The sequence below is a fragment of the Miniopterus schreibersii genome (genome assembly GCF_964146895.1).
Source record: "Miniopterus schreibersii genome assembly, chromosome: 6".
Lineage (NCBI taxonomy): Eukaryota > Metazoa > Chordata > Mammalia > Chiroptera > Miniopteridae > Miniopterus > Miniopterus schreibersii.
In genome coordinates, this window is record NC_138107.1 from 83512576 (window position 1) to 83531529 (window position 18954).

An 18954-nucleotide genomic window follows, 5' to 3' on the forward strand; every position below is an offset into this window, starting at 1 on the left:
GGGACAGATGAGTGTGAGGGACGAATGTGTGGACGAACCTTAAAAACAACCAGACCCTGAGGCTTTACACAGGGTGGGGCAAAGGTAGGTCACAGTTATGAGTACACGAAACACAGAGCTTATTCTTGTATTATTACTTATTAACTATTGTTTTATTTTCCACATGAACACCTGCAAACCCACTTTTGCCCTACCCTGTATGTTTCCTCAACTTAAACAGCTGGAAATGAGCAAATCAAAGGAAAAGTTCCACTAACTTGCTCAAAGCCACAAAATGGAACACATTGTGAGTTCATGCATGTGGAAGAAATAACTTGACTTTGGACTTAACATTGAAATGACTGCAACCCCTTTCAGGGTGAAACAAGTGGCAGAGAGTTGGGAAAACATTTAGAACGTGTAAAAGAGAAGTGATGACTAGAAATTTAGATGTGGGAGTCAATACAAAGGGATCCTTGAACTCATCCAAAGAGACTGGCCAGGTAGGAAGGGCCAGGAATTCACACATCAGAGTGAAAGTCAGGAGCGGCAGTCACATCATGAACCTGCCGGGGAAACAGAGGCCACAGGACACAGGGGGCAGAGGATATGGAGACGTGAGCTTTAATCCCGAGAGCAAAGTACTGTTATAGGAATCTTTCTAAAGAGAGATGAATGCCGCTTTCATCTGTGCTATTCATCTTAACTGCTGAACTCAGTGTTACTTGTCAAAAGAGACTTGTCAAAAGAGATAGATTCAGAGCCAACCCTGAGTAAGAGACAGGATCTTTGCACTTAAATTCTTAAAAATCAATATTTTTTTAAAAATTAAAAAAGGTATTTTCAAGTGAGAAAAAGCATGCTGCATCCGATTTTGTCTACCCATCAGAAAATGGAGAACTTCTGAATAAAGCTCTAAATCTTTTAAAATGTAACAGCAATAACTTAAATAAAACCATTTCTTCTTGACTGCCTTTGAAATGCAAATGTTAGGATAAAATGATTCTGTTATATAAGCTCTCATCTATCAGGAACTAATAAATTTTGTAATTTCTTTTTGTAGAAGCCCAAAAGGCAAACTAATAATACAATTATAAATCTTATTTCAAGAGTGTGTGATAATTTTATTTAATGTAACTACTAACAATTTACCGTTTTTAATATAGGGGACTTAACCAAGATTGTGTTGTTTCATACACTGTTTAACCTGAGAATTTTATTTCCATGGAGTCTGCTCTTTTAAGCATTTTATGATGGGAAGTATTTCATCATCTCAAAGAAATGTCATATAGTCTCCTAGGCTGTGAATTGTATGAATATTTATAAGATTTATAAATCACATTTCCTTTAAACCCTCACATGGACATTTTAAAATTAAAACTAGGATTGAATAGAAAATAATGCATTGAAAGATTTAAGCTCTAGAAATTTTTAAAGGAATTGTAACTGGAGGGACCAACAAAATAAATTTTAAAAATGTGTGTATCCCAGAGAGCAGTGAGCAGCCTTGCATAGATTTCCCAGGTGGAACCCCACAGCAGTGGAGCTTTCCTAGGCGCCTGTTTCGCACTGTGGATGTTTTCTCTTTTGGGAAATTGTTTCTGTTTTTCCTTCTTGACTCAAGTCCCTCACGCCTCCCATAATAGCCTACTCCTCAGACACCAAATTTCAGCAAACTGTGTCCCTGGAGCAGTTTCCTCTGGTCCTCGGCGATGTGCCTGGAATATTCCTGGGATGGGTGGCCTGGCAGCCAGGCTTTCTGACGATGAGCGAGCTCATGTGCGGATGGGATTCATTCGGGACCCAGAGTCGCCTGACGTGGATCTGCTTCAGCTTAATCTGTTCATGGGGCCCGAGAGCCCTGGGGGGGGTCAGACTAACCTCGACCCAAAGAATGTGCCTTTAATGTGACTTCATCCTTTCAGTGAACCTCTTTTAAAAAAAATGTTTTATTTATATATAGTTTGCATGCAAAATAATTGTTCCAGTGCACAATATTATATTAGTTTCGGGTGTACAATGCAGTAATTTGACAGTTTTATGCCTCACAATGTGATGACCACATTAAGTCTAGTGATCATCTGTCACCAAGCAAACATCACAATACTATTGATTATATTTCCCTTCATCTTTATCACCCATCTCCCACCCCCCTCGCTTCTGACAACCATCCGTCTGATCTCTATTGCTGTTCAAGAAAGAAAAATAGTTGGATTTATGAATCAATGGAAGAGAAAGGTATGTGTACTATTTGAAAGGATTTAGAGACTTGAGCTCGATACAAAGTTAGTGTTCATTTAAAATAACATAAATGGAATAATGGGAAAGAAGTAAGCCGAATGGATCTCTCAACATTTCTTACCAGGGTAAGGGCTCTGGGGCGGATGTAAATACCCAGAGGAGGTGCAGAGGTAAAGACGGGCAGGCCGCCGGGCTTCACTAACCTACGGGCACTTTGCATTGTCTGCCCACCTGCCCTTGATAAAGTTTTATCAGCATCTTCTCAGAGACCATCTGGGAGCTGGTGGGTGTTTAGATTTGACAAATTGGCTTCAACAAAAATAGCTGAACTTTATTATTCGCAGTGGGTTTTCTTTAAGATTTTCTGTAATGATAGATTTTCACTACTATTTTTGTTAAATAACAATAATAATAATAATAAAATTGAGAACCTTTTTCTTATTTCCATTCTTTTTCTTTTCCTTTTATACGATTACACTATTTTATAGCATTTTTAGTATTTTCAACAGATAAAAAATAATATTTTGTTGTATTTCCTTTTAAGTTCCACTTGTTTAGAATTCCACTTTTTTGTGGTTTGCATTTATATACCATTTACTATCCTCCATTCATCCACCTACTGGTTCTTTCACACTTTATTTTGATAATTATAATTTTAAAATAAGCTTCCTTATTTTTAAAAAGAAGTACTGTTGCATATCTATATGTGAATTACTGCAACTGAATAGATTGTTTAAAATATATGTGTAAATATGTACAAGCAAAGATTGTATATATGTATATGTGTATATGAATACACACACATTCCATTGCTGATTTGTCTTAAATCTTAACAATGAGATTTCAAATCATAAAATCAATTTTAATGTGGATATGCTATACATGTTTAATTAATGGAATTAAAACTCTGGCATCTAAGTGTCAGAGCTACATTTGTTAGGCTGATTTGTTTGCTGTCTCAATTAATGATAAATCTACACCAAGAGTCATTAATTGGAGAGTACTGGCTATAATGACACTTGGACCTGTTTTATTTTGCTATATTGCTAAGCCTAGCCCAGTGTTTTAGATAGCAATGAACGATGAAGGTCACTATATCCACACCTTAATTTTTATTATTCTATATCCACTATGATTTTTACTTTTATACTCATTGTATTTCATCTACCAGGCTTCTGAATACTTCTCCAAAGGCAAAAGATAATGTTTACTAAAAACAATAAGAAGAATTTATTAGTAAAGCCACCATTAATGTACTAATTATATGCCTAACAATCTTCTAAGTGAATTCCTGTATTAGTTAACTTAATTTTAAAAAAATAGCTATGAGGCAAGTATACTATTATTCCTGCATTCCAGATGAGGAGACAGGCAGAGCAAGTGTGACCAGCTAGAGAAAGGACACATTTGTAGACGAAGAAGCCCAGAGTTAATGCTGGGAGGCGCCCCAGAGCTGACGCTCTTAAGCACCATGCTGAACTCCTCTCAATGGCTACACTGTCATTTTAATAATAATAGCAGTCATTTTAAAGAAGAAACAACTGATTTTTAAAAAATTTTTACAGATACATTTAATTTTGTGATGTTATATATTTTTTCTGTTCCACTGTCTACAAAACATAAATATGAAGATGTATCTATTTCAATGAGCTCATTATATTTCTAGCTAACATATGATAGGAAACTCCTAGTTTTAATTTCTCATGGTACATTTTTACAGTGGGGGGTATGAATGTTTACTTCTAAATCAATAATTCATCCACATTAAACAGGATTCACGAAACTGCCCTTGTAAAAAATGACATTAAAAATTCCATGGTATTCAATCTATCTTTCAAGTTAAGTTATCATCTACAAAATAAGAACATTATCATATCTTATACTATAAATGTTAACTGTTATGGTCCACAATCTTAAAAATTTGTATTTAGCTCCACATGAAAACATACCTAAGGAGTTTCATCCAGAAGAAACCTCTTCAGATACACATAAAGGCATATACATTGTCCCATTTTTTATTCAATAAAATCATGAAATATATTAGAACAGCCATTTTGGCAAACAAAAGCAAAATAATATCTATAAAATTATAATAAATATTACTTTTTAAAATTAGCTATTATGATAAAAAATTTTATCCATTTGCACATAGCTTTGTATAAAAATGCTCCCATAACATTTAATACATAAAACAACCCACCTGTTCAGACATAACAAAGATAAACAGGTGACCTTTTGCGACCCTGCTGTCCCATTGCTAGAACTTTAAAAATATTAAGATAATTAGATCAAACCTTTTTTCATGTACATGTTGGTCATTTGTATGCCTTCTTGGGAAATATGCCCATTTTAAAATTAGATTATTTGTTTTTTTGCTATTAAGTTGTATGAGTTCTTTATATATTTTGGATATTAACCTCTTACTAGATATTTGATTTGCAAATATTTTCAATTCGATTGTCCCTAATTGGGGAGATTATAAATAAAACTACTACAACCTGGATACAGCTGTTTGTGCGAACATGTTTGTTTGCTCTAAGGTGAATACATAGGACTATAAGTGCTGTGTTCTATGACAAGCGTATGTTTAGATTCATAAGAAACTTCTAAACTGTTCCAAAGTGTATGTTCGTATTTCCATATTGTATTCGCATCAGCAGTGGATGGCAGTTTCGATGGATTTGTATCTTTGTCAATACTTGCTATTGTCAGATTAAAATTTTTTAAAATTATACTATTCTAATTACACACCTATTCCAAGAGGTGTGTAACTGCATATTATGATTTTAATTTGCATTTCCCTAGTGAGTAATGATGTGGTAGAATCAATGTATTAAAGATAAGTGTGAGATTATTGCATCCTTATAGATGGGGTGCACATATTTGCAAGGACAAGGTCAAGTGTGTGACCATAGGAGTGAATGACTGAAATGAAATGGAAGACTCGATCTTTCGAGAAGACATGAGACAGAACATCAAGAGTATTAGAAGGAGTCAAATATATATTGAAGTCATTTTGAGAACTATGATAACAGTTGTGCTAGAAAGTTTTAGGGATTTAAAAGTTAAACATATTCAAGGAGTGCAGTGGGGTGGTAGTGATGTGGTCTGATGACACGAGATACAAGATTATTGTTTTTATAGAGGTAAAAGGAAAAATGAGCACTGAGAGGCAATGAGCAGTAAAGTGGGCATCTACCTCACCCCCAAATCCCATCTTCAGTCATAAGGTACAGAGACTTAGAGAAAGAAAACAGCCACCTCTTGAGACTAACATGAAGGCTGAATACTCATTTAAATACACAAACACATACACAAATGTGACCATGTGCTTGGCCACAAAAAGTCTCAACAAATTCAAAGAAACTCAAAATATACAAGCCATGAATGCAATAAAACTGGAATACAATATAATAAAAGTTAGCCTCAAGTTTCTCATATACTTAGAAACTAGAAATCACACTTTAAATTGAGGGTTAGGTAAAGAATTATTACAATTATGCGATAGATGGATCTGAACTAAGTCAAATCATCATATATAAAAGCAGGTTATATGGAACAAAAATAGTGCTTGGAAGAAAATGTACACCTATAAATGTGTGTATTACAAAAGTAGAATGAATACCATTTCTTTCTAAAACTGTAAGAGCCGTTAGACCCTTTATGCTTCGTACGAAAGCTCTCATGATAGATATTTAGCCCATTTAAAGGAACCTGAGGCTCAGAGATACTTAGTAATTCAATCACAAAGCCACTCGAGAGAGACTGGATTTGACTTCCTTCTATATATTTTATAATCTGCCACACAGACTGCAGGGGGATATTAAAAGCCTGTTCTGAATCCACTTACTAATATTCTTTCCGTCAAACTCTAGTTTTCCTTTTGCTGAGAATTACTTGACCTCAACCCTAAAATTCAGCGGGCTAATGGTCTCTGCCCCAAACACGGCTTCTCACGGCTTATGAATGTGTGTCAGATGTCCCTGGGCATGTGTGTGTCTATCGGTGACACATCTGGACGTATATAAAATTCTTGTTTTCTCCAGCACTCTCTTCACCCAGCACGAGAATGGATGGCGCCAACCTGATTGGGTAGCTTTGGTTTACTTGAAACTGAAAAGACTGCTACACAGGGCCTGAAAGTCCTTCACAAAATAAGTCAGAACTTTGAACGAAATAAACTAACAAACAAAACAGAAACAGAGTCATAAACAGAGAACAGACTGGCAGCTGTCAGAGAGCTGGGTGGAAAAGGTGAAGGGATTAAGCAAAAAAACCATCAACTCATAGACACAGAGGCCAGTACTGTGACAATCAGGGGGAAAGGGGCTGAGGGGAGGTAGCAGAGGGTACGGGGGGCAAATGGTGACAGAAGGAGACTTGACTTGGGGAGGTGAACACACAATATACAGATGATGTATTATAGATTCGTGCACCTGAAACCTGTATAATTTTATTAACCCATTTTTATAACTTCAATAAAAATTACTAAAAATAGAAAAAAAGAACTTTGATTCCGACCACTTTGAGCTGTCATTGCCTGGGAGTTCAAATTTCTTGGTCTCCTGTTGACTAGAATATTAGGAAATCTGGATTAATTTACCACTTTCTTATCTAAAGTGTACCGTTGCTGCTTCCCTAGCTGCCTCGTTCCCCGCAGAGCACTCTGGATTTCATAATGTATTTTGCTTTCAGAGAAACAATATTTTCATGGTTTAAAATCATTACTTGGTAAGGAAGAACCTAACGCTTGTTCCATTAAATGATAAATGCATTTGGCTCAGAAAATTTAAGTGTTTTTTCTTATTCCCCTGCTCTACAAAACTTTGACTACGATTAGGTAACGTGTTTCTTCCCAACCAACTTATCTTTCTCTCTTGCTGTAAGGGAACCCAATGACCAAGAGATAAAAGCAAAACAAAAACAATAACACCGACAAAGTCATTTAAATGAAAAAGAAATAGGGCAGGTATAGAATTTGCTCAGCAAAAATCTAGAGGCATCCAAATGGGGCTGTCCTCTGCCTGGTGCATTTAAATTGATCTTAGCATTTGAGCAATTATCAAGTAAAACAATGTGTTTGCATTATTACATTTCTATTTAGGTAGCCAATAAACATGACTTTGTAGAAAAATGTGCGTATTTTAGAACTGTAGATGTTTACAATAAAATAGCCAAACCAAAATTAATGAAGGGTGAAAATTACTTGAACGTTAAAACCTGCTCTGTCTAAGAGGATTAAAATGTCAAAGGCTTTTTAACTTTAAGTCAAATGCAAATTAACTAAACTTACTGCTGTAATCATTTCACAATATGTACATGTATCCAATCATTATGATGTACATCTAAAACATAATATTGAAAATATTATGTCAATTATATTTCAGTTAAAAAAAGACAACTGAATTCTTTGAATTCTGAAATGGAAAGAATTGAAGTTCTTTTATGAAATGATTAATTGGCCTTGTAACATGCAGGACTCATAATGAATAAGAGGTGATATTTCATTTGATTTCCACGTGTACTTGATCATGCACTTTTGTTTGTTTTTCTTCAGAACATCTTTCAGGACCAGCATTCTAAAGATGCTAGTTTTGGAAACGCTAGTTTATAAACATAATGATTTTCATTTTAGTTATTTAAAAGCTTTTGTGCCATTACCTAGGTTTTCCTCAACTGTTTACTTTAAACATGTAAAAATGCATATGTAACAGTTTTGGAAACATAGCACATTAATAATAAATCTCTTTCTACTTATGAATACTGGTCTCCCAAATTTCTTTCCCTAGAGTCAACCATTAATTCATTTTGGGGGAAGATCATTCTAGAGACGTATAGAATATATCCTTGGATCGCACACTTCTCTGTGTTACGTTTTCTCCTAATAAAATTACTTGAAGATCACGTTTATTTGGTCAAAGAATGACTGCTTACTTTCTTAGATATGCATGTGATTTGAAATAACTATGTATCATAGTTTAGTTAACCAGTCTCTATTGATTGTTGGTTTCAAATATGACCTTCCCCTATCCTACTCTTGTTAAAACATTACATTCTCATAAACTCTTTTCTTTTTGTCCTAAATATGTGAAGTAGAAAATCCATATAGCTTATGTCACTTACAGCTACCCAGTTGCCCTGGGTACATTTGACAGACACTCAATATTGAGATGGGATCAAGGGAATTTCTAATGTTAGTGCATTATTGGTGTTTTGTTCAATCTTACATGTTCTTAAAAGAGTAAAAACCTAAAGTTCTCTCTAGACCTTAAATGTTGGATTGGGAAATAGCCATTGGATATTATAATTCAAGGCCCACTGCTTATAGCCTCCTCTGGCGTGCCAAGCAGCATCGGCAAGGAAAAGGCAGACTGCATTAAGCCCGTGCACATGATTATCCAGGTAGAAGAGAACTGTAGGGCTCACGTTTATCATCACAGGGAAACTACCTCGGTCACCCTTGGAACAGTTCCATCTGTACCCCATGTGACTACTTAACATCAAAGATTAAATATTGGGTGAGGACCCTCACTTAGCAACTACAAACCCTCTGATTACTGGCCCGCACAAGACCTGGCACCTCTTCCTGCCAGGGTGCCAATGGTGGTTAGAGACCTGACTCCTGGAAGCAGGTATCTCGCGTCTGAGTCCTGGTGTCTCCCCTGTGAGCTGAGCGAACTTGCCCAATACGCTTCATTTCTTTGGGCTTTAGCTCCTTAATCTGTAAAGGGTGTGAGAAGTCTGTGTATTTTATAGACCGATTGTGATTTTCAAATGAACCCATACATCAAGCACCCGAAAGAGTGATTCACCTGGCCCACAGTGAATGCAGAAAAATTTCAGCATTATGATGATTAAATTGATAATAAAATGTGTTACAAATAGACATGAAAAGTCAGGGCTTAGTGTAGCGAGCAGAAACACACAAAAACACATTCGCATGTTGACACAGAGACGAAGGGTAAATTCTGAAGGAACATAAAAATACCTGCCGACATTTCAGCAAGAAGTGATGAAAATCAGGGTGAAGCATTTACATAAGTCAGTGTGCAGTGCAATACAACCAGCAGAAAGCAATGCTGATCATTAAAATGAGTTTACTTGATTCCTTGCCAAGACATCTTGTGGATTCCAATATAATATAGCTGTTCATCTAGCAGATATTGTAAAATACAGCATGGTGATTATGTGTAAACATGCAACACATGTATAATTTATATGTACATATGGCCTATTATCCAAATGAAGATACATTTTCAGATCAAGAACAATTATGAGTTATTCTTTTATGACATTGGCTATAATGACTATTTCTAGGATAAATTACAATATGTGCCCCACACTTATTACTAGGCTTTATATTACTTCAAGATCAGAGAAGTCATTATTTATATATCAATTACATTATTTTAATATAACTGTTTTCTTCTGTGTCTGACAATTTCTCACTCTGAAACCTGTGAAACAAGGATTTGACGACCTATGATTTGAATCTCCTTATTTATGGTCCTGTTTCATAGCGGCATCTATTTGCTTTCTCTGCCCTTCAGGAGAGAGAATTATCTATCTTTTCTCGGGGACAGTCTGCATTCCACCTGCATCAGTCTCTGCCTGAAGGTTCATTACACTGGCCTGGAGACCTGAGGTGGTTTCCTAAATGCCGTCAGTGAGTATAAAAGAGAGAGGTTCTGTTGTACTCTTGGCCTCTTGGAAATGTTCCTTCTCTTTTTCTTTTGGCAGCAGATTAAAAGGTTGTAAGGAAAACACAAGAAAATCATCATTTCACTTTGTTTTTGAGGAGAAAAGGACAGCATTTGATCAAATGTCATTTTCTCATGTTCTCCACTAAGTATTAATTCACTGTATACACAATACACAATCTCAACTTACGTAACAATGTGAGCTGACAGTTCTTTTTAGGAATGACTGATAATGACCTAGTGTGTCACATATCACAATGCTGGAGCATATAATAAAAGTATTTATTACAAAAAAGAAAGAAAAAGACAGCAATTTGAAAATTCTTAAATAAATTCTGATTCATTTGCCTTCCATTTGCCTGTGATTCGCTTTAGAAAACTTTAGAAACAGGAAAAACCAAGCCAAACAAAAGCCAACACCAGAATAAAATCTTTGTGTTATCAACTAGTTCAAACTTATCCCTAAAGGAGCAAGGTGAGTCACATTTATATTTTTTCTCAAAGAGCTAACAGGGATGTTTTTAAAATTTATTTTTTAAATTTATCTTCATAGTTGCAGGCCTTCACCACACTATTGTCTGTGTCCCTGGGTTTTGCATATGTGCATATAGGTTATTTGGCATTATTAACTTTGTTATTCTGAAAACCAATTACTTTTTATCGCTTTCCCATCTTGAAAAAATATACAAGAAAAATAAAATTTTCCTCTCTTTTGACATTATAAAACATTTAGGGATATCTTAAAAAAACATCAAGGGAGGTATGTATTAAAAGACTAATAAGTAAATATGTTTTCAACACTTAAATAATAAATGCCATTGCATAATATTAATTAGTAATTTGTATTTGAAATTGAAAATAAATATTATAATTATAGGTCCATGTTAATATAAAATTAGTACTTGTAAATAATTGTATACTCATATACCTGCATTATACCAAATACAATATAATATCTTTCATAATTTCTTCATAAGTTTAATATGTATTCCTATAAATATTAGTATTATATTTGCATATTCACATTTTTTAAAAACATACATTAAATGCATCTCAGAAAAAACTAAATCTAAAGTAAAAATATTTTCTAAAAGCAATGACAATTATTTGGAGTAAACTTTATCTCCATTTTTATTAGTGAAATCATTACCCTTAAGAAGTGTGCATATAGTAACAATTTGCAGTTATGATGATGATTTTTGAGTTCAGAGGGAAAGAATCTCCACCCACCTTTCCATATACAGGATGTTGGGCAAATATATGTGGAAGCCCCTCCCACAAATCACCCCACTGCCCCCAGTTTGTATAGATCAAAGGCACCACGAAAGTCAAACTCAGCTGAACAGGAGCTGACCCACAGACTCACATAGGAGGCTCAAGTTCAAGGGTTGGCAGTGGGCTGCTGGTACCCAGATACGCAGATTTACCCAGTGTCCAATGTGAGTATGTCAGCATCATTCTGGTGGCCCAATCTTCCACTCAAGAGAAGGAACATCAAACCAACTAGCAGAAGTGATCCAAGCTGCCTTCCTGGAACCAAGGCCAGTAAAGAGGCTCCAAAACGGCCCCAAGGGGACAAGTCCTGGAGCTCCTTGGTGTGAACAGTCAACCCTATCTATCTCTATCTGTGGGTCGAGATTGAGAGAGCTCTACAAAGGACTGAAGTGAGGACCTGCGCCCCAAGAGTCTGTGCCTGGGATGGTGTTGCAGTGCCCAGAGAAGACTGCCCAGATGATAGTGCAGTCCTGGATGATCCTTGGCACTGGAATGGGGGACTTAGCTAATCTTGAGTAAGATACTCCAAAATGTTAGGTCCCCTGAGGCATGGGTCCAAGGCAGAGATTCTACTTGTCAGTCTAGAGTGGTATTGTCTTTGTCCTTAAGGGTACAACTCAGGACACAGAAGGAAATAAGGAAGGGAGGAAGGGAGAATGCCTTTGTTGTTACATGACAAATAATTATTTAAAGAAAAAATTAAATGGCACGTCTATGGATCTTTCCTAGATAATTCCTTCTCAATTTTTAGCTTCTGCTGCGATGAATGAAGGACGATGATGTTAAGATTCCTAGATGCTCCCTGGTTCAATTGAGAAAAATGGTGCAATTTTATCATCTATACATCAAGATTCCAGCCAGTTAGCTTTTGAGGGACTTAGTAAATCTATAATAAATGTAAAGTGAAAGAATGAAGTTCCATAAATAGGTAAGTAAATTTTAACAAATGAGGATAGCGATAGCTTACCTTACTAACATTAGCAACATTCTAGAAAGTCACAGTAATGTAAACAGAGAGATATTATTACAATACACACCCACAAAAGAAAACTAGCCTACTATGCATATATGAGGATGCACAAACACCCAATCCCACAATACATAAAAAGATAGTTTCACAAATTAATTGGAAAAGTTTAGGTTGCAAAATTGGGAAACTGATTCATTTTATATAAAAAAGTATAATGACCTCAACAAAAAGTTGTACTCAAGATAGGTGAAAGAATTAAGTGTGAAGAATTAAAACACATAGCAAAAGAAAATGTAAGAGACTATCTCTAGCTCCTAGGAATAGCAGAAGACTTATAAAACAAAACTTAGAAATTACAAACATAAGGTGGAAGACTGCTGAATGTGAGCACACAGAATTAAAGATTCAATAAAGAATGTGATGGACAAAGTTAATACAGAATGGCAACTGGGAGACAATGGCAATGTTTAGAACAAAGAAATTATTGTCCAGATATATAAGGAACTCCAGCAAATCCTTAAAAAAATGTTAGCACCACCAATAGAAAATCAGGCAATTTAAGGAAGAGAAAACATTAGAGGAGAACAAACCTATAAAGAGATGCTCAAACTCATTTGAAATCAGAGATCCAAATTAAAGCAATGCAATGCTATTATTTTATATCTACTTGCAGGTGATAAAACTGTAATAACTTTTCCCATGAACTAATATTCAAAGTTCAGCTTCCACGTTGGTCTCTTATATTGCCATTTTTCTTACTCCCTTGTTGCAGTAAGTATAATTACAACTATTATGATCAGCGTTTTGACACATTTTGAGAATTAATACTTATCCTGTTTCCCCTGTAACTTAGAGATCTAACTTTCTCGTGAAACTGGTAAAAGTAACTAACTGCCAATCAAGCCATTGAGCTGATAGCTGGAATGAATACGCCTTGAGAAAAACCCTAATTTTCTCCGTTACCCTTTTTCCCCCTGAGCCTCATGCACATTGACACTTTCAGATTTTCTCCTGAATAATTAATTCACCAGACTATTTCTAGCTTGATCACAATAGAATCAAGCAGTTCTACCCCACTCTTGGGAAGTCAATGAATTAATTTGTTATCCATAATTATTATTCTGTATGATAATTATGTTTGGTATGTTTAATCTGATTGTTTTTAGTGACCTGTGTTCCAATTGACAAAAGGAAATTTTAATCAAGGCATTGCTAGAAAGGAATGACAATGAGGTGTTTAAGTTTTTTTTTTTCTAATTTAATAATCTAATATTTTAACAACCTCTTAAGATGAGGCAATTTCAATAAGAAATTATTAATGTCAACTATGATAAATGTTGATGTTTTTATTCAAGCCCAACTTTAAAATGATCGTGAGACATATTCTCTGCCATGGCTAAGAACGAAGCAATTATTGAAAGGCAATAAATTAGAATTAAATCCCCCTGAAGAAAACAATAAACAGGTAAGCAGCTGAAAATTATGAGGCTTGTTTATTTCCCAGGCGAGTGAAAGCAATTAGATGCTCCTTCCTCAACAGCCGATGGGCTATAACAAATCGTCCAAGTGATTACTTGCACTTTTTGTGTTTCACACTTTGAGAAATTCACATTTTCTGACTTTTTTATAATTTAATGTAATTCATGACATTACTAAAGTAAAGAGGAGCAACCTTAATATCTCACATATACAGAAAAACAACAACAGTTCAATGAATTTGTCATTCATTTAGTATAAACACTAAAAATTGAAGGAAATTTCCTTAACCTGATAAAAGGAATTTAGAAAACAAAATAAATTAAAAATATATTAAACCTTTGTTATTACCATTAGCTACTGTAATGTAAGTATATAAGAAATAATAGAAAAAAGAAAATGAAATTAAAAGTCCTACAGTTAACAGACCAAAACAAAATAAATACAGCACTATGTTAATGTCAACTTATTCATTTATTAAAAGCTATTTTAAAAAGTTGCTTTTTTAAAAGAGAGGCTATCCATATGGCTACCACATAACTGAGTACCACACAAGATTTCCTTGTTTCTGTGTTTATTGTTTATCATGACACCTGGAACACTGTCACAGGGAAATAATACCTTATTACATCACAAAAAGTAGTATAGTCATGGTTAATTCAAAAATATATGGAGATAGGAACGTAAAGATGGTGGCAGACTGAGTGGAAGCTACACTGACACTCTCCCAGGACCAAACTGGAATTACAACTAAAATATAGAAAAACCATCCTGAATATCAACTGCAACTGAAGACTAGCTGGAGAGCACCCTCATAACCAAGGAGGAAAAGTGGAGACCCGATAGAGACCGGTAGGAAGCCGGAGGCGAGAAGGCTGGCTGGGCTCCCACAGGCAGCAGCTGAAGGTCCGGAGGGAGATCTCAGCTGTGGGGCCTTCCCACTGAGGACTCTGGGGCCTAAACTCCAGGCTGGGCTTCCCAGCCCAGAGCACAAGAACTGAGAAGGGTGCCCACAGATCAGCTGGCTGTGAAAAGCAGCCAGGTTTCTGTCTGCCAGGGAGAGACAGCTGGAAATGCAGGCACCCTCTTAAAGAGTCAATGCACAAAGTTTCATGTGCAGCCACCCACCTTGGGCTCCAGCAAAGGGAGGGCAGAGTGAACTGGAACTGTATGAGGGGAATCTAGAGTTGCGGGCTCTGGAGATAGACCACGGAGGGCACCCATCTGGATTCCTGTGCTGAGTCATTCCCCCATGCTGCAGAAGTAGACATTTACCTTCCAAGCAGCTTTTGCCTGAGGGGGGAAGCAATTGCCCACCCTGCTGGAAAACCTCTCGCCCTCTCGGAGTTTCAACAGCCTGAGGCTCATTAAGAGAGTCAGATTAATCAGCCTGCAGGCAGAAGCAGACCTCAGGGTGCTTTGAGCCTTTGCCTGATCTGCTTCTGGACCTGGGCCTTGGAAAAGCAGACTTTGGTGTACATCGTGGTCCTGTCTAAATGCATCCAGCCCCAACATAGAGGACCTCAAACTGAGGGTTGTTGATGGCTCCAAACAGGGTACTCAGGGCCAGTCACAAACATTGTCTGACATTGGCCTGCACCAGAGACTGTCCAAAAAGACTGAGAGTCCTACCAGGCCTACCTAATACATAGAAACAAACCCAAATAGGCAGCCAAAATGGGGAAACAAAAAACAAGCCCCAACTGAAAGAACAAGAGAAGCCTCCAGAAAAAGCATTAAAGAAAATGGAGAAAATCAATCTATCAGATATAGAGTTCAGAATACTGATTGTAAGGATGCCCAACAGCATGAAAAAAGATATGGAAACTATGAAGGAAATTAAGAATGACATAGCAGAAATAAAAAATATATTGGAAGGAATAAACAGCAGATTAGAGGAAGCTGAGGATCGGATCAGTGAATTAGAAGACAGCGTAGAAAAAAAAAAATCAATCAGATATACAAAAAGAAAAAATAATTAAAAAACAGGAGGACAGTCTAAGGGAGCTGTGGCACAACATGAAATGTAACAATATTTGCATCATAGAACTGCAGAGGAGGTTGAAAGTAAGCAAGGGCTAGAGAACCTGTTTGAAGAAATAATGGCAGAAAACTTCCCTAACCTGGTGAAGGAAAAAGTCACACAAGTTCAAGAGGCACAGAGAGTCCCAAACGGGAAGAATCCAAAGAGGCCCACACCCAGACACATTAAAATTAAAATGCCAAAAATTCAAGACAAAGAGAGAATATTAAAGGCAGCAAGAGAAAAGCAATCTGGTACCTTCAAAGGAGCTCCCTTAAGAATGCCAGCTGACTTCTCATCAGAAACTCTACAGGCCAGAATGGAATGGCATAAAATACTCAAGGTAACACAAAACAAGGATCTGAAACCAAGACTACTCTATCGAGCAAGGCTATCATTCAAAAATAGATGGTGAAATAAAGAGCTTCCCAGACAAAAAAAGGCTAAAGGAGCTTATCACTACCAAACCAACATTGTAGGAAATGATAAAGGGACTGCTGTAATAATGAGAAGAAATAGAGAGAGAAACATAGGCATAAAGAATTAAAATGACAATAAATAAGGATCTATCAATAGTAACCTTAAGGACTTTAAGGGAGAGATCAACAGCAATACGGTCATAGTCGTGGACTTTAACACCCCACTGAATTTACTGGATAGATCTTCCAGACAAAAAGTGACCATAGAAACAATGACTCTAAATGGCACACTAGATCAGATGAATTTAATTTATATTTACAGAACATTTCATCCCAAAGCTGCAGAATATACATTCTTCTCAAGTGCACATAGGTCATTTGCAATGATAGGCCACATGCTAGGACACAAAACCAGTCTCTACAAGTTCAAGAAGATTGAAATCATATCAAACATCTCAGATCACAAGGGCATGAAATTAGAAATCAACTACAGTAAAAACACTCAAAAACATTCAAACACATGGAGGCTAAATAGCATGTTATTAAAAAATGACTGGGTTACCAATAAGATCAAGAAAAAAATCAGAAACTCCTGGAAACAAATGAAAATGAACCCACAACAACCCCCAAATCTATGGAACACAGCGAAAGCAACCCTAAGAGGGAAGTTCATAGCACTGCAGGCCTCCCTCAAAAGACAAGAAACATTTTTAGTAAACTCTCTAACCCTACAGCTTAAAGAATTAGAAAGCTCCCCTGTGAAGCCATCCGGACCAGGGCTTTTGTTTGCTTGGAGTTTTTTTTGTTGCTGTTCGATTTCATCAGTTGTTATTAGTCTATTAAGGTTTTCTGATTCTTCCTGATTCAGTTTTACATAATCTCACTCATATGTTGAATCTAATAAATAAAGTAGATTGAGGAACAAAATAGGTCCAGAGACAGAGAAGCATGGAACAGACTGAGGAATCTCAGTGGGAAGGCGTGGGTGGGGGAGTGGGTGGAGAGAGATTAATCAAAGAACTTATATGTTTATATGCATAACCCATGGACACAGACAATACTGTGATGAAGGTCGGGGGAGGGCAGATGTGGGGTGGGGTGGGGTCAATGGGGGAAAAAAGGGGGGATGTTTGTAATACTTTCAACAATAAAGATAAATTTAAAATATATATTTATCTATGGAGATGGAGGTGATCTCCAGTTGGACTAGAACAGCTTTATTTCAACTTCAGGGAATGCCTGGAGGTCTGGCTTTTGACTCTTGGCCAAAATAAGGGTCCCAAAATTTGTGAGGTGCGGATTAAGGTCACAATTATCCTGGTGACTGCCTGGGTCAGTTTTTTACTTAAGGGTGGACCTGCATTGAGAAGCCTAGTTTGATTACCTGACCTAATTACCTGACCAAGCAGGTTTATCAGGATCCCCCACTGGCAGCTCCTCCTAACTCTCTGAAGCAAAGTTTCTCCTAACAGACCTCCCTAAAACACCCTTTCTAGATAGTTTTATGTAAGTACATACTTCTATAGCATTTTGATAATAACTTTTGCTTATCACCAAAGTTGGATAAATCTGTTTTTCAGTGAAATACTTATTGCATTGCTCAAGTTTGAGAAAATGGCTCTGCACTGTTTACCCTTCCGCCTTCAGGACATTTTCCCCTGTCATATCTTATGATCAGCCCAAGATCAAGATCCCTCTCACTCCGAATGCAAACATTTGAACACTTTAGTTTAGGTTATCCAAACTAAAAAACCAATTCTGTGTTATAAAATTCAAAGCTTTTCTAGGAATTCACAGTGTGGAGCTGTTTCTAATAAATTAAAAAAAAAAAAAAAAGATGCTATGATTCAGGAAGAGAAGACCACAAACTAGGACAAAATGTATTTCTTTGAAATGTAATTGAATGAGTTTATTTATTTCCGCTATGAGGCCTCTTAACTTTACAGGGCAAATGGATATTTTCACGTAACTACAGAGAGCATCTTAGCCTTTAATGTGGCAGAAGCAAAGGGCAATTGGTCTTGACCATAAAGAATAAGTTTCCATCATTTTTGGAAAAAACTCATTTAGTGTTCTTTACAAAATCGTGTCTTTTTAAACTAGGTGGCTCTTTATTAGCATAAATTTGTTAATATCAGAGAAAAAAGGAGCGCTGTGTCTAAGGACCTCTTGTTATTTCAAAGCAGGGCACTGTCCCTTAGTCACACCTCTGAATCATACGCAAAACAAAGCACAAATGTGCAGCTTGTGTCGGGCTCTGGGAAGGCAAAGTAGATGTGCTTTTCTCTATTCCTTCTTCTGAGTACACCTACCACCCTCAGAATTGTATAGAAAATAAACATGAAATGTCCTGGATGGTGGAGAGAATAAGGCAGACAAGCTGGGAACCATGCGACCCAAGGAATGGCATGGTGGTGACTTCCATGGGCTTCTGTTTTGCCTCATATGCCCCAGACTTGAGGTGACAAAAAAGCCCCAGCATGAGTGTGTTCTCTCTAATGAAAGCTATAGGAAAAGATCTTTTTTAAAAAAATAATTTCTCTACTCCAGCCAAACACTGTAGAAGAAACTGTGGTCCCACCTGCCCTCACCGGCAAAGGCTCAGTGGGGAGCTAGTCCGAAGCCCTGGACAAGCTTAGGGAGGCCCTGGGCCACCCGCAGGAGTGAAGGCGGGGAAGGCCCGGGAAGGAGCCAGGACTTCGCCGCCCTTCCCGCTGGGTGGTAATGAGGCCCATTCTGTGTCAGGGTCCCTGTTTTGGTTTCATGATCTCCTGCTGTACTATGAAGAAGCCAGATAAAGTTCCTTGTCTTCTAAAGCTTACACCCATTGGGAGGGCCATGCAAAAGTAAAATGACGTATTTATTTATTAT